The 12,456-nt window shown below is 40.5% G+C and overlaps 1 protein-coding gene across 1 annotated transcript in view; it reads right to left on the bottom strand.

Moving 5' to 3' along the window:
- Positions 1-12,456, bottom strand: part of LOC120434305 (zinc finger protein 570-like) — a 488,395-nt gene that overhangs the window by 370,976 nt on the left and 104,963 nt on the right. The gene's annotated exons all lie outside the window — the stretch shown is intronic.

Here is a 12,456-nt window from a genome sequence, read left to right on the forward strand (position 1 = left end):
GCTTTGTCTATCAGCGTAATGTCTAGAGAATGGAGGCGCTACCACGAGAGACAGGCCAGTACATCAGGAGATGTGGAGGAGGCCGTAGGAGGGCAACAACCCAGCAGCAGGACCGCTACCTCCGCCGTCAGTAAATGTGCTCGCCAGAGGTAGCCTGACCACCATTAGGTACCGAGATCCTCAGACCCCTTGTGAGACCATATGCTGGTGCGGTTGGCCCTGGGTTCCTCCGAATGTAAGACAATGCTAGACCTCATGCGCAAAAGAAGACGTCACACACAACTCGCTCTGTTTAGACCCAGAGCAAACAATATTGTTTGACTGATGGCCTTAATATAAAGACTTCGGACGTTACGTTTCCAATTTTTGCTTTAAGTTATTTTGTTATTTACATAATAATGTAAATAACCTAATAATTATCCTTATTGCTGTTTTAGAGGAGCGGTGCTTCAAAGGATAGTTGCAGATTCTGTCAGAATCTGCAGATTATACAGTACAAATAAAATGTTCACGTTGTCTTCCCAACAGTTTCACTGACATCTACACTGGATGGCCAGGAAGCGTTCACGATGTCTTCACGGGAGCTGATAATTGGCGTCTGTCTTGTGTCAGTGACGTAAAAGACGGATTTAATGCGACATGACCGTTCAAACAGCAGTCGCTTTCTAAAACATCGGATATGTATCGGATTCAGTACCACATACGAAAGTGACCCAGATCGGATTTGAAAATATCGGATTTGTGCCGTTCACACTGTCATACCATGATCGGATATGAGTCGCATAGGGTCAGAAAAATCGGATTTGATGCGCTTTCGCCTGCAGTGTGAACGTAGCCTATGGGTTGCTAAATTTGATTTCCAGTGATAATTTTTTGTGTGATTTTTGTTGTCAGCACATTCAACTATGTAAAGAACAAAGTATTTAATAAGAATATTTCATCCATTTAGATCTAGCATGCCTTATTTTTGTGTTCCCTTTATTTTTCTGAGCAGTGTATTTTTGTTTAGACTTTGAATTATTCTTTTCATTTCAGCCACTACACTGAAAACTTAATCATCCATCCATTTTCAGATTATCCCAGTTCAGTGAATCAGGGAAGCTGGAGCCTGATGAAATATGAGCTCCCACCTTAAAGTGAAAATGCTGCTACTAGTGTGTAAAGCAGGAGGAAGTGAGAGAAGTTCAAACCCAGATCAGAGAGGAGGAGGAGCGATTCAGGGAGGAGCTGAGCTGTTACTGAACTAGAAGAGAGAGAAACCTCCACATTCAACAGAGTTCAGCACACAAACCATAAACTTTACCTTCATTCAACATGTTGTCTTTGGACTATTATGCACTTTCTTTACTGATTCTCACCATTCTAACAGGTACGTTACAATCTGTGTGTTTAAAGAAATACATTTGAATTGTGATGATTTATAAAAGTATCAAATATGTTTCTGTTCCTTTAGGTGTCAGCTGTGAAGATCTCACTCCAACCAACAAAGAAGTGTTCAGTGTAGAAGGCAGCACTGCTACTCTGTCCTATAGATACTCCAAAGCTGCTGATGGTAGAGATTACTTCTTCTGGTATCGACAATATCCTGGAAAACCACCAAAGTTCCTGTTCTCTCACTCAGGGACAGGAGAGAAAATCTCAGATCCAGTCCCTGGAATCACTTTTAATGTGAGTGAAGATAAAACACTGATGACTCTTCAGATCTCCTCTGCTGCAGTGACTGACTCTGCTGTGTACTACTGTGCTGTGAGGCCCACAGTGACAGGAAACACCAAAACTCTGCACAAAAACCTTTGGAGCAAAGACAACAGAATACTCCACAACATCCACTAGAGGGAGCCACACACTGTTAAACCTCTGATTCAAGTCGAGACAAGTGAACTTTATTTGTATAGTGCAGGGTTGTCAAACTCAATTCTAATAACTAATAAAATTAGTAGGTCATTTACAACACTAGACTTGAGGAGATCTGCGAAGGAGATGTGAAATGTAACCTGGAGCCAAACCATGGAGGGCTTTAAAACAAATAATAGAACCTTGAGGTCAATTCTGTCTTTAGCTGGCAGCCAAGTATCGGAGTAATACTTTCTTTCAGATCTTTAGATCACAAGAAATTTCTGCGTCTAGAAATGTTCCTGAGCTGGAAAAAACTGCCACAAACAACTGAGTTTATTTGTTTGTCACAGATATCTGACTACTCTTCAAAGAGGAGGGAAGTGGGATTTATAGTACGTGCAAAGAAAAAACAAAAATGACCCCAAGGGTTGTTTTCGTCAAAATCTTTAAAATGAAAAGTTGTAATATATTCATATTCCAGGTATTCCTCATAAAATGTGTTTGTAACATGAGGCCATTTGCATTTTTATTTATTTTTTCATTAATTTTTTAAAAATGCAGTTTTTGTATCACTACCCCACTCTTCCACAAGTGGGGTCAAAAATGACCCCAAGCAGTTCCTATGAATCTTCTATAAACCTTTACTTCTTAGCAACTCTCCCACTTACACTTTGATGGATCAGGAATTCATTTTTACACAGTAACATACATGATTTATAGTTTTCTGTGTATTTCAAATACTGTCCTTTCTGATGTTTTTTTAATATCTAAAATGGTCAATCAGATGAAGGCCATGGTCATGTCTGATTACATTTTTCCACTCTTTTCCCCTGTCTGTGGCTACTCTTCGTGCCTCCATGTTTGTGCATGTCAGCACCTCTTCTATTATATTATCAAACATGAACATCTTCCATGCATCTACTGGGGAGACAGTACTAAACCCAGGTGCAAGTCCTGGCCGACTATTCAGAATATAGTGGGTAGAGCAGTAAAGGGGCTCATTCTGTTAGACACACAATATCCATTTCCTCCGATGGGCTCTTCATCCCATCCATCCTGGATCATTTGTAGGGCAAGGTCCACAGGGATCCTAGCTGGCCTCATGGCAGCCATGTTACTCTTGCAGGAAGTGAGAACTGGGATGTACCAGTTTGTGTGTCTGTGAAGGTTCTCAGTCATCCAGGTCATCGTAGTCTAAGCAGCTTGGAAATAAAAGCGTCTGGATGTCTTTAAGTTGCTTGAAGACGTTTCACCTCTCATCTGAGAAGCTTCTTCAGTTCTGAAAAACCTTTCAGAGGGAAGACCCAGCTTCTACAGTATTTGACAAGCAAGCATACAAAAGTGATACAAGGGACACAAAAACTGCAGTTTTTTAAAATTAATGAAAAAGTAAATAAAAATGCAAATGGCCTCATGTCACAATCATGTTTTATGAGGAATACCTGGAATATGAAAATATTACAACTCTTCGTTTTAAAGATTTTGAAGAATAACAACAGAGTTTGTTGCAAAATGCATTGATTTTTTTTAGGTCATTTTTGACCCCACTTGTGGAAGAGTGTAGGTATTGGTAGGTTGTTTTACCTTCTCACTACGTACGACTCTGGATACTGTAGCTCCTGTGAAAACTAAGGCCTCAAATCCAAAGTCCCTGACTCCGTGGTATAATTCTCAAACACGTAGCCTAAAGCAGATAACTCGTAAACTGGAGAGGAAATGGCGTGTCACAAATTTAGAGGATCATCATTTAGCCTGGAGAAATAGTTTGCTGCTTTATAAGAAAGCCCTCCGCAAATCCAGAACATCTTACTATTCGTCACTGATTGAAGAAAATAAGAACAACCCCAGGTTTCTCTTCAGCACTGTAGCCAGGCTGACAAAAAGTCAGAGCTCTACTGAGCCAACCATCCCTTTAACGTTAACTATTCATGACTTCATGAACTTCTTCACAAATAAAATTTTTATCATTAGAGAAAAAATTACCAATAATCATCCCACAGATGTAATATTATCTACAGCTACTCTTAATACCATCAATGTTAAGTTAGACTCTTTTTCTCCAATTGATCTTTCTGAGTTAACTTCAATAATTACTTCCTCCAAACCATCAACGTGTCTTTTAGACCCTGTGGGGAATAGAAATATTTTACTGCTATTATTTGCTGCTATTTTATAATCATCATTACCATTTCATGGGATGTTACATTCAGATGCATTCAGATGTTCAAATATATTGGTATTATATTAGTCTTTATTACAGGTCCAAAGAAGAACCATTTTAAATGGTTCTGTTGAATCTATAATTTAAATGTTATTAATGCTTTTATGATCTCTGTGTAGAGGGCAGAGACAGGAAAATACTCTCTGTGCTAAAATGAGACAGGAAACGAAACGCGTCTGCAGAGCATGTTTTGCAGAAGTGAAACCGAAAGCAGAGTGACTGCAAGCCAAAGAGCAGGGTGTTATGCATGTATCGTTGATTAACACACACTTAGTTAGAGGAATCACTGATAGGGGAAAGTTCAGTTTAAGGTCAACTAAGGATCAGAAAAGCAGATGCAAATTCTGCACGCACAGACAGACAAATAGTGAGAGGTCATGACACGTACGCAGTACACAACATGCACGCGCCCTTGCGTGCACGCACACACACACACACCATAACAGATCTATTTTGGTAGGGCAGAAATGCAGAAGTGTGTCAAGTACTTAGAGGAAGTGCACCCGACAAGCGACAGCGAAGAGGGGAAGCACCGACCAAGACAATGTTTTTAGAGCAATGTTAAAGGTCATGGAACATTTTGTGGTTTGGATTGACGTAAGCTGTACTATTGTCTATTTTTGTAAAAGAGGGGCTTTGTTATTGTACCCATATAAAACCTTGTCTCATGATTGTAAGTTCAGTTCAACACTGATTGGGTTGTTGAACTCACACATGTGTTCATTAAAATGCCGTCTAAATTGCACACGCCTGGATCTGTGGTTTTTATGGATTCTTCTCTCAACATTGAACCCTAACATTTGGGGGCTCGTCCGGGATGAGAGGGAATGTTGGGGTTTTGGTGAGATCCGGGGTCCGTGGTAATTGGACGGGCAGACGGTAATCAGTGGTGAAAGTGAGCAGGCATTCCCCGGGGCATTTAAAGGTAAGACACTGCCTGTTGAAATATATTTCCAAAAGGTGTCACATTGGGCATGTCAAATTAAAGTCTACTCACTGAAAATTACTGGTGAATGTCTGTTTTTAATTTTGGTGAAGTTTTCATGAAGTTTACCGGTTGAAGTAATGATAAGGAAGTATAAGTGACAGTACTGAGTAATGAGAATAAAGGAATGAAAAGAGAATTAAAGCAGTTGGACTGCGAAGTGAACTTTAGAAGGATAGGGAATTTGGTCATTTTGTGGGTTCAAGTCCCGTTGGTCATTTGGTCTACGTGTGATGGTCATTTTGTGGGTTAGAGTCCCCTATGTCCACAACGGAGATCTGCCTCAATCTTAATCCTGTTCGGATGTAGATTGTTGTTTCAAATTATTCTAAATTTTTCTAGGACGACAGCAGCGTCTGTTAAGAAGCGCATTTTCTCCTTGGTAACGCTTGCACCTGGGCAGGACGCTGACCCTTGGCCTACCCTGAAGAGTAGGGATAGTACCGTCGACAGCGGGAGAGAACTTGGGAACCTCTGAAATTGCTAGGAGTTAGAGTCTCCTATTTTTGCGCTTATTGGGTATGCTGGCAAATTAAGTTAGGTTTAGAGATCTGGACAGGACAGTCTGGGACCGCCCTGGTGAATTGAGCACAAAAGTCTGGGACTGATCGGTTGGAGCCGTTATGTTCTATTATCGAAATTACATAGGAGTTGAAAAGGCCTAAAAATCTGTGCAGTTGTAATTAATAAGACGTCTGTAATATAAAATATGAGATCTATGAGTAAGATCAGTCTCTGTGTCAGTAATGCACAGCCGGATGTGCACTGATTGTGTGTAAATGCAAATGAGCAGCAGTGACGCGCAGAGAGGGTGGTTTCAGTTCTCGAGAGGACTGAGCGCTTTGCTAAATGCCTGTATATAAGAGGTTGGTTTTGCTTATTATGAGAGTATGAATACAGTTTGAATATATTAGTGTGGATGCATAGTAAATGACTGAATTTTGATAGATGTATATTTCGTGAGCCATAAATGTTGGTGTGTTTTATTTTTTCAGTTATGTGTGTGGGGAGAAGCCGTGAGGATGATGAGAGGTTTCAGTTTTCTTTTTCTTTTTCTTTTGACTTGCTCTTTCTGATCATGGAAGGCATGTCCAAAATACTCGTATGAAAGCGTATTTCGAGTGATTTTAACTGTGTGAGTGCTGTCAGTATTTGATTTGAGTGACTCTGCGTGAGTTCTCTGAGTGAGAGAAAGGCAGTGCTGTGAGAGTTTTACAAATGCTGAGTACGGTTGAATGAGATATAAAAATAAAAGTCAAAAACCAAATACAAAATTAGGTTCATGTTTTGAGTAACATTAGGTTTGAATAAAGAAGACAATTGAGGGACATAAGGCAGGGAAGCCGTACTAGGGAGGAAGGGTTCTGTTTCCTTTGCAGGTGGCCAGATTTCCACTAGAGTGGGACCCAGAAAAGGGACAGACCACTAGAGATTCACAAGTGTAAGGGTCTTTCACCGGGTATGAGTGGGTTCTGGGGTGAGGGAGGAGTGCTGATTGAGCTCTGCTCGCACTCTTATTCTCTCATGCCCTGATCAACTTTAGGCTCGCTGATACTTTGGTGTGATTAACCTCAAGCATGAGTGTTCTCAAGTGGGAGCTGGCATTTTATTATTAAGACCACCTAGATGACATGAGGTTGTCTGATTTGTTAAGTCACAGGATGCCAAGAGAGGGTCAGAGCTAAGAACAGTGATCCTAAATGTCCATGACGTCAGGGGTGGACAGGGAAACAGTTGAATGGGCCAAGGAGTGACCCAACATAATGTATGGCGACCTCTGGTGTGCCAGAGGTCGAGAGTGGGAGTGTGGGGAATAGAAATATTTTACTGCTATTATTTGCTGCTATTTTATAATCATCATTACCATTTCATGGGATGTTACATTCAGATGCATTCAGATGTTCAAATATATTGGTATTATATTAGTCTTTATTACAGGTCCAAAGAAGAACCATTTTAAATGGTTCTGTTGAATCTATAATTTAAATGTTATTAATGCTTTTATGATCTCTGTGTAGAGGGCAGAGACAGGAAAATACTCTCTGTGCTAAAATGAGACAGGAACGAAAGCGCGTCTGCAGAGCATGTTTTGCAGAAGTGAAACCGAAAGCAGAGTGACTGCAAGCCAAAGAGCAGGGTGTTATGCATGTATCGTTGATTAACACACACTTAGTTAGAGGAATCACTGATAGGGGAAAGTTCAGTTTAAGGTCAACTAAGGATCAGAAAAGCAGATGCAAATTCTGCACGCACAGACAGACAAATAGTGAGAGGTCATGACACGTACGCAGTACACAACATGCACGCGCGCCCTTGCACGTGTACGCACTCACACACACACCATAACAGATCTATTTTGGTAGGGCAGAAATGCAGAAAGTGTGTCAAGTACTTAGAGGAAGTGCACCCGACAAGCGACAGCGAAGAGGGGAAGCACCGACCCGAAGACAATGTTTTTTAGAGCAATGTTAAAGGTCATGGAACATTTTGTGGTTTGGATTGACGTAAGCTGTACTATTGTCTATTTTTGTAAAAGAGGGGGGCTTTGTTATTGTACCCATATAAAACCTTGTCTCATGATTGTAAGTTCAGTTCAACACTGATTGGGTTGTTGAACTCACACATGTGTTCATTAAAATGCCGTCTAAATTGCACACGCCTGGATCTGTGGTTTTTATGGATTCTTCTCTCAACATTGAACCCTAACAACCCCATTCCTACAAAACTGCTCAAAGAAGTCCTGCCATTAATTAATGCTTCAATCTTAAATATGATCAACCTATCTCTAATAATCGGCTATGTACCACAGGCCTTCAAGCTGGCTGTAGTTAAACCTTTACTTAAAAAGCCATCTCTAGACCCAGCTGTCTTAGCTAATTATAGGCCAATCTCCAACCTTCCTTTCATATCAAACATCCTTGAAAGAGTAGTTGTCAAACAGCTAACAGATCATCTGCAGAGGAATGGCTTATTTGAAGAGTTTCAGTCAGGTTTCAGAGCTCATCACAGCACAGAAACAGCTTTAGTGAAGGTTACAAATGATCTTCTTATGGCCTCTGACAGTGGACTCATCTCTGTGCTTGTCCTGCTAGACCTCAGTGCTGCGTTTGATACTGTTGACCATAATATCCTATTAGAGCGATTAGAACATGCTGTAGGTATTACAGGTACTGCACTGCAGTGGTTTGTATCATATCTATCTAATAGACTCTAATTTGTACATGTAAATGGAGAGTCCTCTTCACACACTGAGGTTAATTATGGTGTTCCACAGGGTTCAGTGCTAGGACCAATTCTATTTACATTATACATGCTTCCCTTAGGCAGCATCATTAGAAGACATAGCATACATTTTCACTGCTATGCAGATGACACGCAGCTCTATCTATCCATGAAGCCAGGTAACACACACCAATTAGTTAAACTGCAGGAATGTCTTAAAGACATAAAGACCTGGATGGCCGCTAACTTTCTGCTTCTTAATTCAGATAAAACTGAGGTTATTGTACTCGGCCCTGAAAATCTTAGAAATATGGTATCTAACCAGATTCTTACTCTGGATGGCATTACCTTGGCCTCCAGTAATGCTGTGAGGAACCTTGGAGTCATTTTTGACCAGGACGTGTCCTTCAACGCACATATTAAACAAATATGTAAGACTGCTTTCTTCCATTTGTGCAACATCTCTAAAATTTGAAATATCCTGTCTGAGAGTGATGCTGAAAAACTAGTTCATGCATTTATTACTTCCAGGCTGGACTACTGTAATTCATTATTATCAGGATGTCCTAAAAACTCACTGAAAAGCCTTCAGCTGATCCAAAATGCTGCAGCAAGAGTCCTGACAGGGACTAGAAAGAGAGAGCAGATTTCTCCTGTTTTGGCTTCCTTCATTGGCTTCCTGTTAAATCCAGAATTCAAAATCCTGCTCCTCACATACAAGGTCTTAAATAATCAGGCCCCATCTTATCTTAATGACCTTGTAGTACCATATCACCCTATTAGAGCACTTCGCTCTCACACTGCAGGCCTACTTGTTGTTCCTAGAGTATTTAAAAGTAGAATGGGAGGCAGAGCCTTCAGTTTTCAGGCCCCTCTTCTGTGGAACCAGCTTCCAGTTTGGATTCAGGAAACAGACACTATCTCTACTTTCAAGATTAGGCTTAAAACTTTCCTTTTTTCTAAAGCATATAGTTAGGGCTGGACCAGGTGACCCTGAATCCTCCCTTAGTTATGCTGCAATAGACGTGAGGCTGCCGGGATTCCCATGATGCATTGAGTTTTTCCTTCCAGTCACCTTTCTCACTCACTATGTGTTAATAGACCTCTCTGCATCGAATCATATCTATCTGTTATTAATCTCTGTCTCTCTTCCACAGCATGTCTTTATCCTGTTTTCCTTCTCTCACCCCAACCAATCACAGCAGATGGCCCCGCCCCTCCCTGAGCCTGGTTCTGCCGGAGGTTTCTTCCTGTTAAAAGGGAGTTTTTCCTTCCCACTGTCACCAAAGTGCTTGCTCATAGGGGGTCATATGATTGTTGGGTTTTTCTCTGTATTTATTATTGTGCGATCTACTGTACAATATAAAGCGCCTTGAGGCGACTTTTTGTTGTGATTTGCGCTATATAAATAAAATTGAATTGAATTGAATTGAATTGTGCATCCAAGGGTTAAATACATGTATTCTATCTAAATGTATCTGTTTAAAAACAACATCCCATGTGATCATCACAGATTCGGTTTGAAAATTCCTGTGTAAAGCTTCCATTATTAGGAATTATGCAAAACTTTATGTAGTTTTAAGGTATTTTCTCTCGTTCATTTTTACAGCGAAAAAATGCTTTGAGTATGACGCTTACGTGTAAGTTTGCTAGGGAAGGTCTGTAATCGCTAATCTGCCTTCTTTCTCGGGTTTTAGGCTGCTTGTCTTTTCTTACATTACTGCCACTTTCCCACACGGTCAGTCTCTTTGCTGACATCATCACGTTAGTCCAATTGTCTTATTTTATTTAGCCGCTAACACCACAGTGATGTGCTGACTCTTTCGCTCCCACAGTCTCGGCTCTGTTCACACACGCGCCTTTCCTTTCTTTAATACCGCTTGGTGTCACACGGTTGTTATTCCGGCAGAGGGCATTTACCTTTAACTGTTCCGCTGCCGAAGATTTCTCAAGAGCACCTTTTTATTTATTTTTTTTTATTTTTATTTTTTCACTGAACTTTATTTAGAACAAAAACAATGACAATCTCAAACAGACAATCGACTTATTGAATCATCCAGAACAGTATCACACCTTTTTCTTTTCTCCCAATCAGAGGAATACGCATCATCGTAACAGTGTAGTTGGTACACCACTATGAAATCGACAATAACCACACACACACACACACACACACACACACACACACACACACACACACACACAAATAACGATAATAATAAAAATAAATAAAAAGAATAAAAATAAAATAAAAATAAAAAAATAATATAAATGGATGAATAACCAATACAAAAATAAAAAATAAATAAATTAAAAAATTAAAAAAAATAAAAATGAATGAAAAACAAGGAACAGAAAGGAGACAAGGGGGGTCATAAATTCTCTAAAATGAGGTTCTATAATCAAGACACATAACTTAAATAACGGGCTAAGAAAAATTAAACTCTTCTAAAAATCTATGTAATTTGATTGCTTGGGGCTTTTTTTTAGCTTCAGAGATTTACGGAACAGGGAGAGTTCGATTTTAAGCGCAGGCCATGAAGGGGGGATTTAGCATATCGGCATTTATGAATGTAATATTTTGTTGTAATAATGAGATTGTTAACCAAAACCTCCCTATTATATCCTCAAGGATTACTCCAATTTGAACATTTTGAAAAGACCAAAAATCAATATTGCCATACTGGGACAATATTAGGACATGGAGGGATTTCCATCAATTCTGATCTGTCACACACCCATAAAACATGTGCTCTGTTGTTTCCAAAGTTGTTTTACAAATACAGTGGCTTGCAAAAGTATTCGGCCCCCTTGAACTTTCCCACATTTTGTCACATTACAGCCACAAACATGAATCAATTTTATTGGAATTCCAGGTGAAAGACCAATACAAAGTGGTGTACACGTGAGAAGTGGAACGAAAATCATACATGATTCCAAACATTTTTTACAAATAAATAACTGCAAAGTGGGGTGTGCGTAATTATTCAGCCCCCTTTAGTCTGAGTGCAGTCAGGTGCCCATAGACATTGCCTGATGAGTGCTAATGACTAAATAGAGTGCACCTGTGTGTAATCTAATGTCAGTACAAATACAGCTGCTCTGTGACGGCCTCAGAGGTTGTCTAAGAGAATATTGGGAGCAACAACACCATGAAGTCCAAAGAACACACCAGACAGGTCAGGGATAAAGTTATTGAGAAATTTAAAGCAGGCTTAGGCTATAAAAAGATTTCCCAAGCCTTGAACATCCCACGGAGCACTGTTCAAGCCATCATTCAGAAATGGAAGGAGTATGGCACAACTGTAAACCTACCAAGACAAGGCCGTCCACCTAAACTCACAGGCCGAACAAGGAGAGTGCTGATCAGAAATGCAGCCAAGAGGCCCATGGTGACTCTGGACGAGCTGCAGAGATCTACAGCTCAGGTGGGGAATCTGTCCATAGGACAACTATTAGTCGTGCACTGCACAAAGTTGGCCTTTATGGAAGAGTGGCAAGAAGAAAGCCATTGTTAACAGAAAACCATAAGAAGTCCCGTTTGCAGTTTGCCACAAGCCATGTGGGGGACACAGCAAACATGTGGAAGAAGGTGCTCTGGTCAGATGAGACCAAAATGCAAAACGCTATGTGTGGCGGAAAACTACCACTGCACATCACTCTGAACACACCATCCCCACTGTCAAATATGGTGGTGGCAGCATCATGCTCTGGGGTGCTTCTCTTCAGCAGGGACAGGGAAGCTGGTCAGAGTTGATGGGAAGATGGATGGAGCCAAATACAGGGCAATCTTGGAAGAAAACCTCTTGGAGTCTGCAAAAGACTTGAGACTGGGGCGGAGGTTCACCTTCCAGCAGGACAACAACCCTAAACATAAAGCCAGGGCAACAATGGAATGGTTTAAAACAAAACATATCCATGTGTTAGAATGGCCCAGTCAAAGTCCAGATCTAAATCCAATCAAGAATCTGTGGCAAGATCTGAAAACTGCTGTTCACAAACGCTGTCCATCTAATCTGACTGAGCTGGAGCTGTTTTGCAAAGAAGAATGGGCAAGGATTTCAGTCTGTAGATGTGCAAAGCTGGTAGAGACATACCCTAAAAGACTGGCAGCTGTAATTGCAGCAAAAGGTGGTTCTACAAAGTATTGACTCAGGGGGCTGAATAATTACGCACACCCCACTTTGCAGTT

This window comes from Oreochromis aureus, linkage group 18, assembly GCF_013358895.1.
Source record: "Oreochromis aureus strain Israel breed Guangdong linkage group 18, ZZ_aureus, whole genome shotgun sequence".
NCBI lineage: Eukaryota > Metazoa > Chordata > Actinopteri > Cichliformes > Cichlidae > Oreochromis > Oreochromis aureus.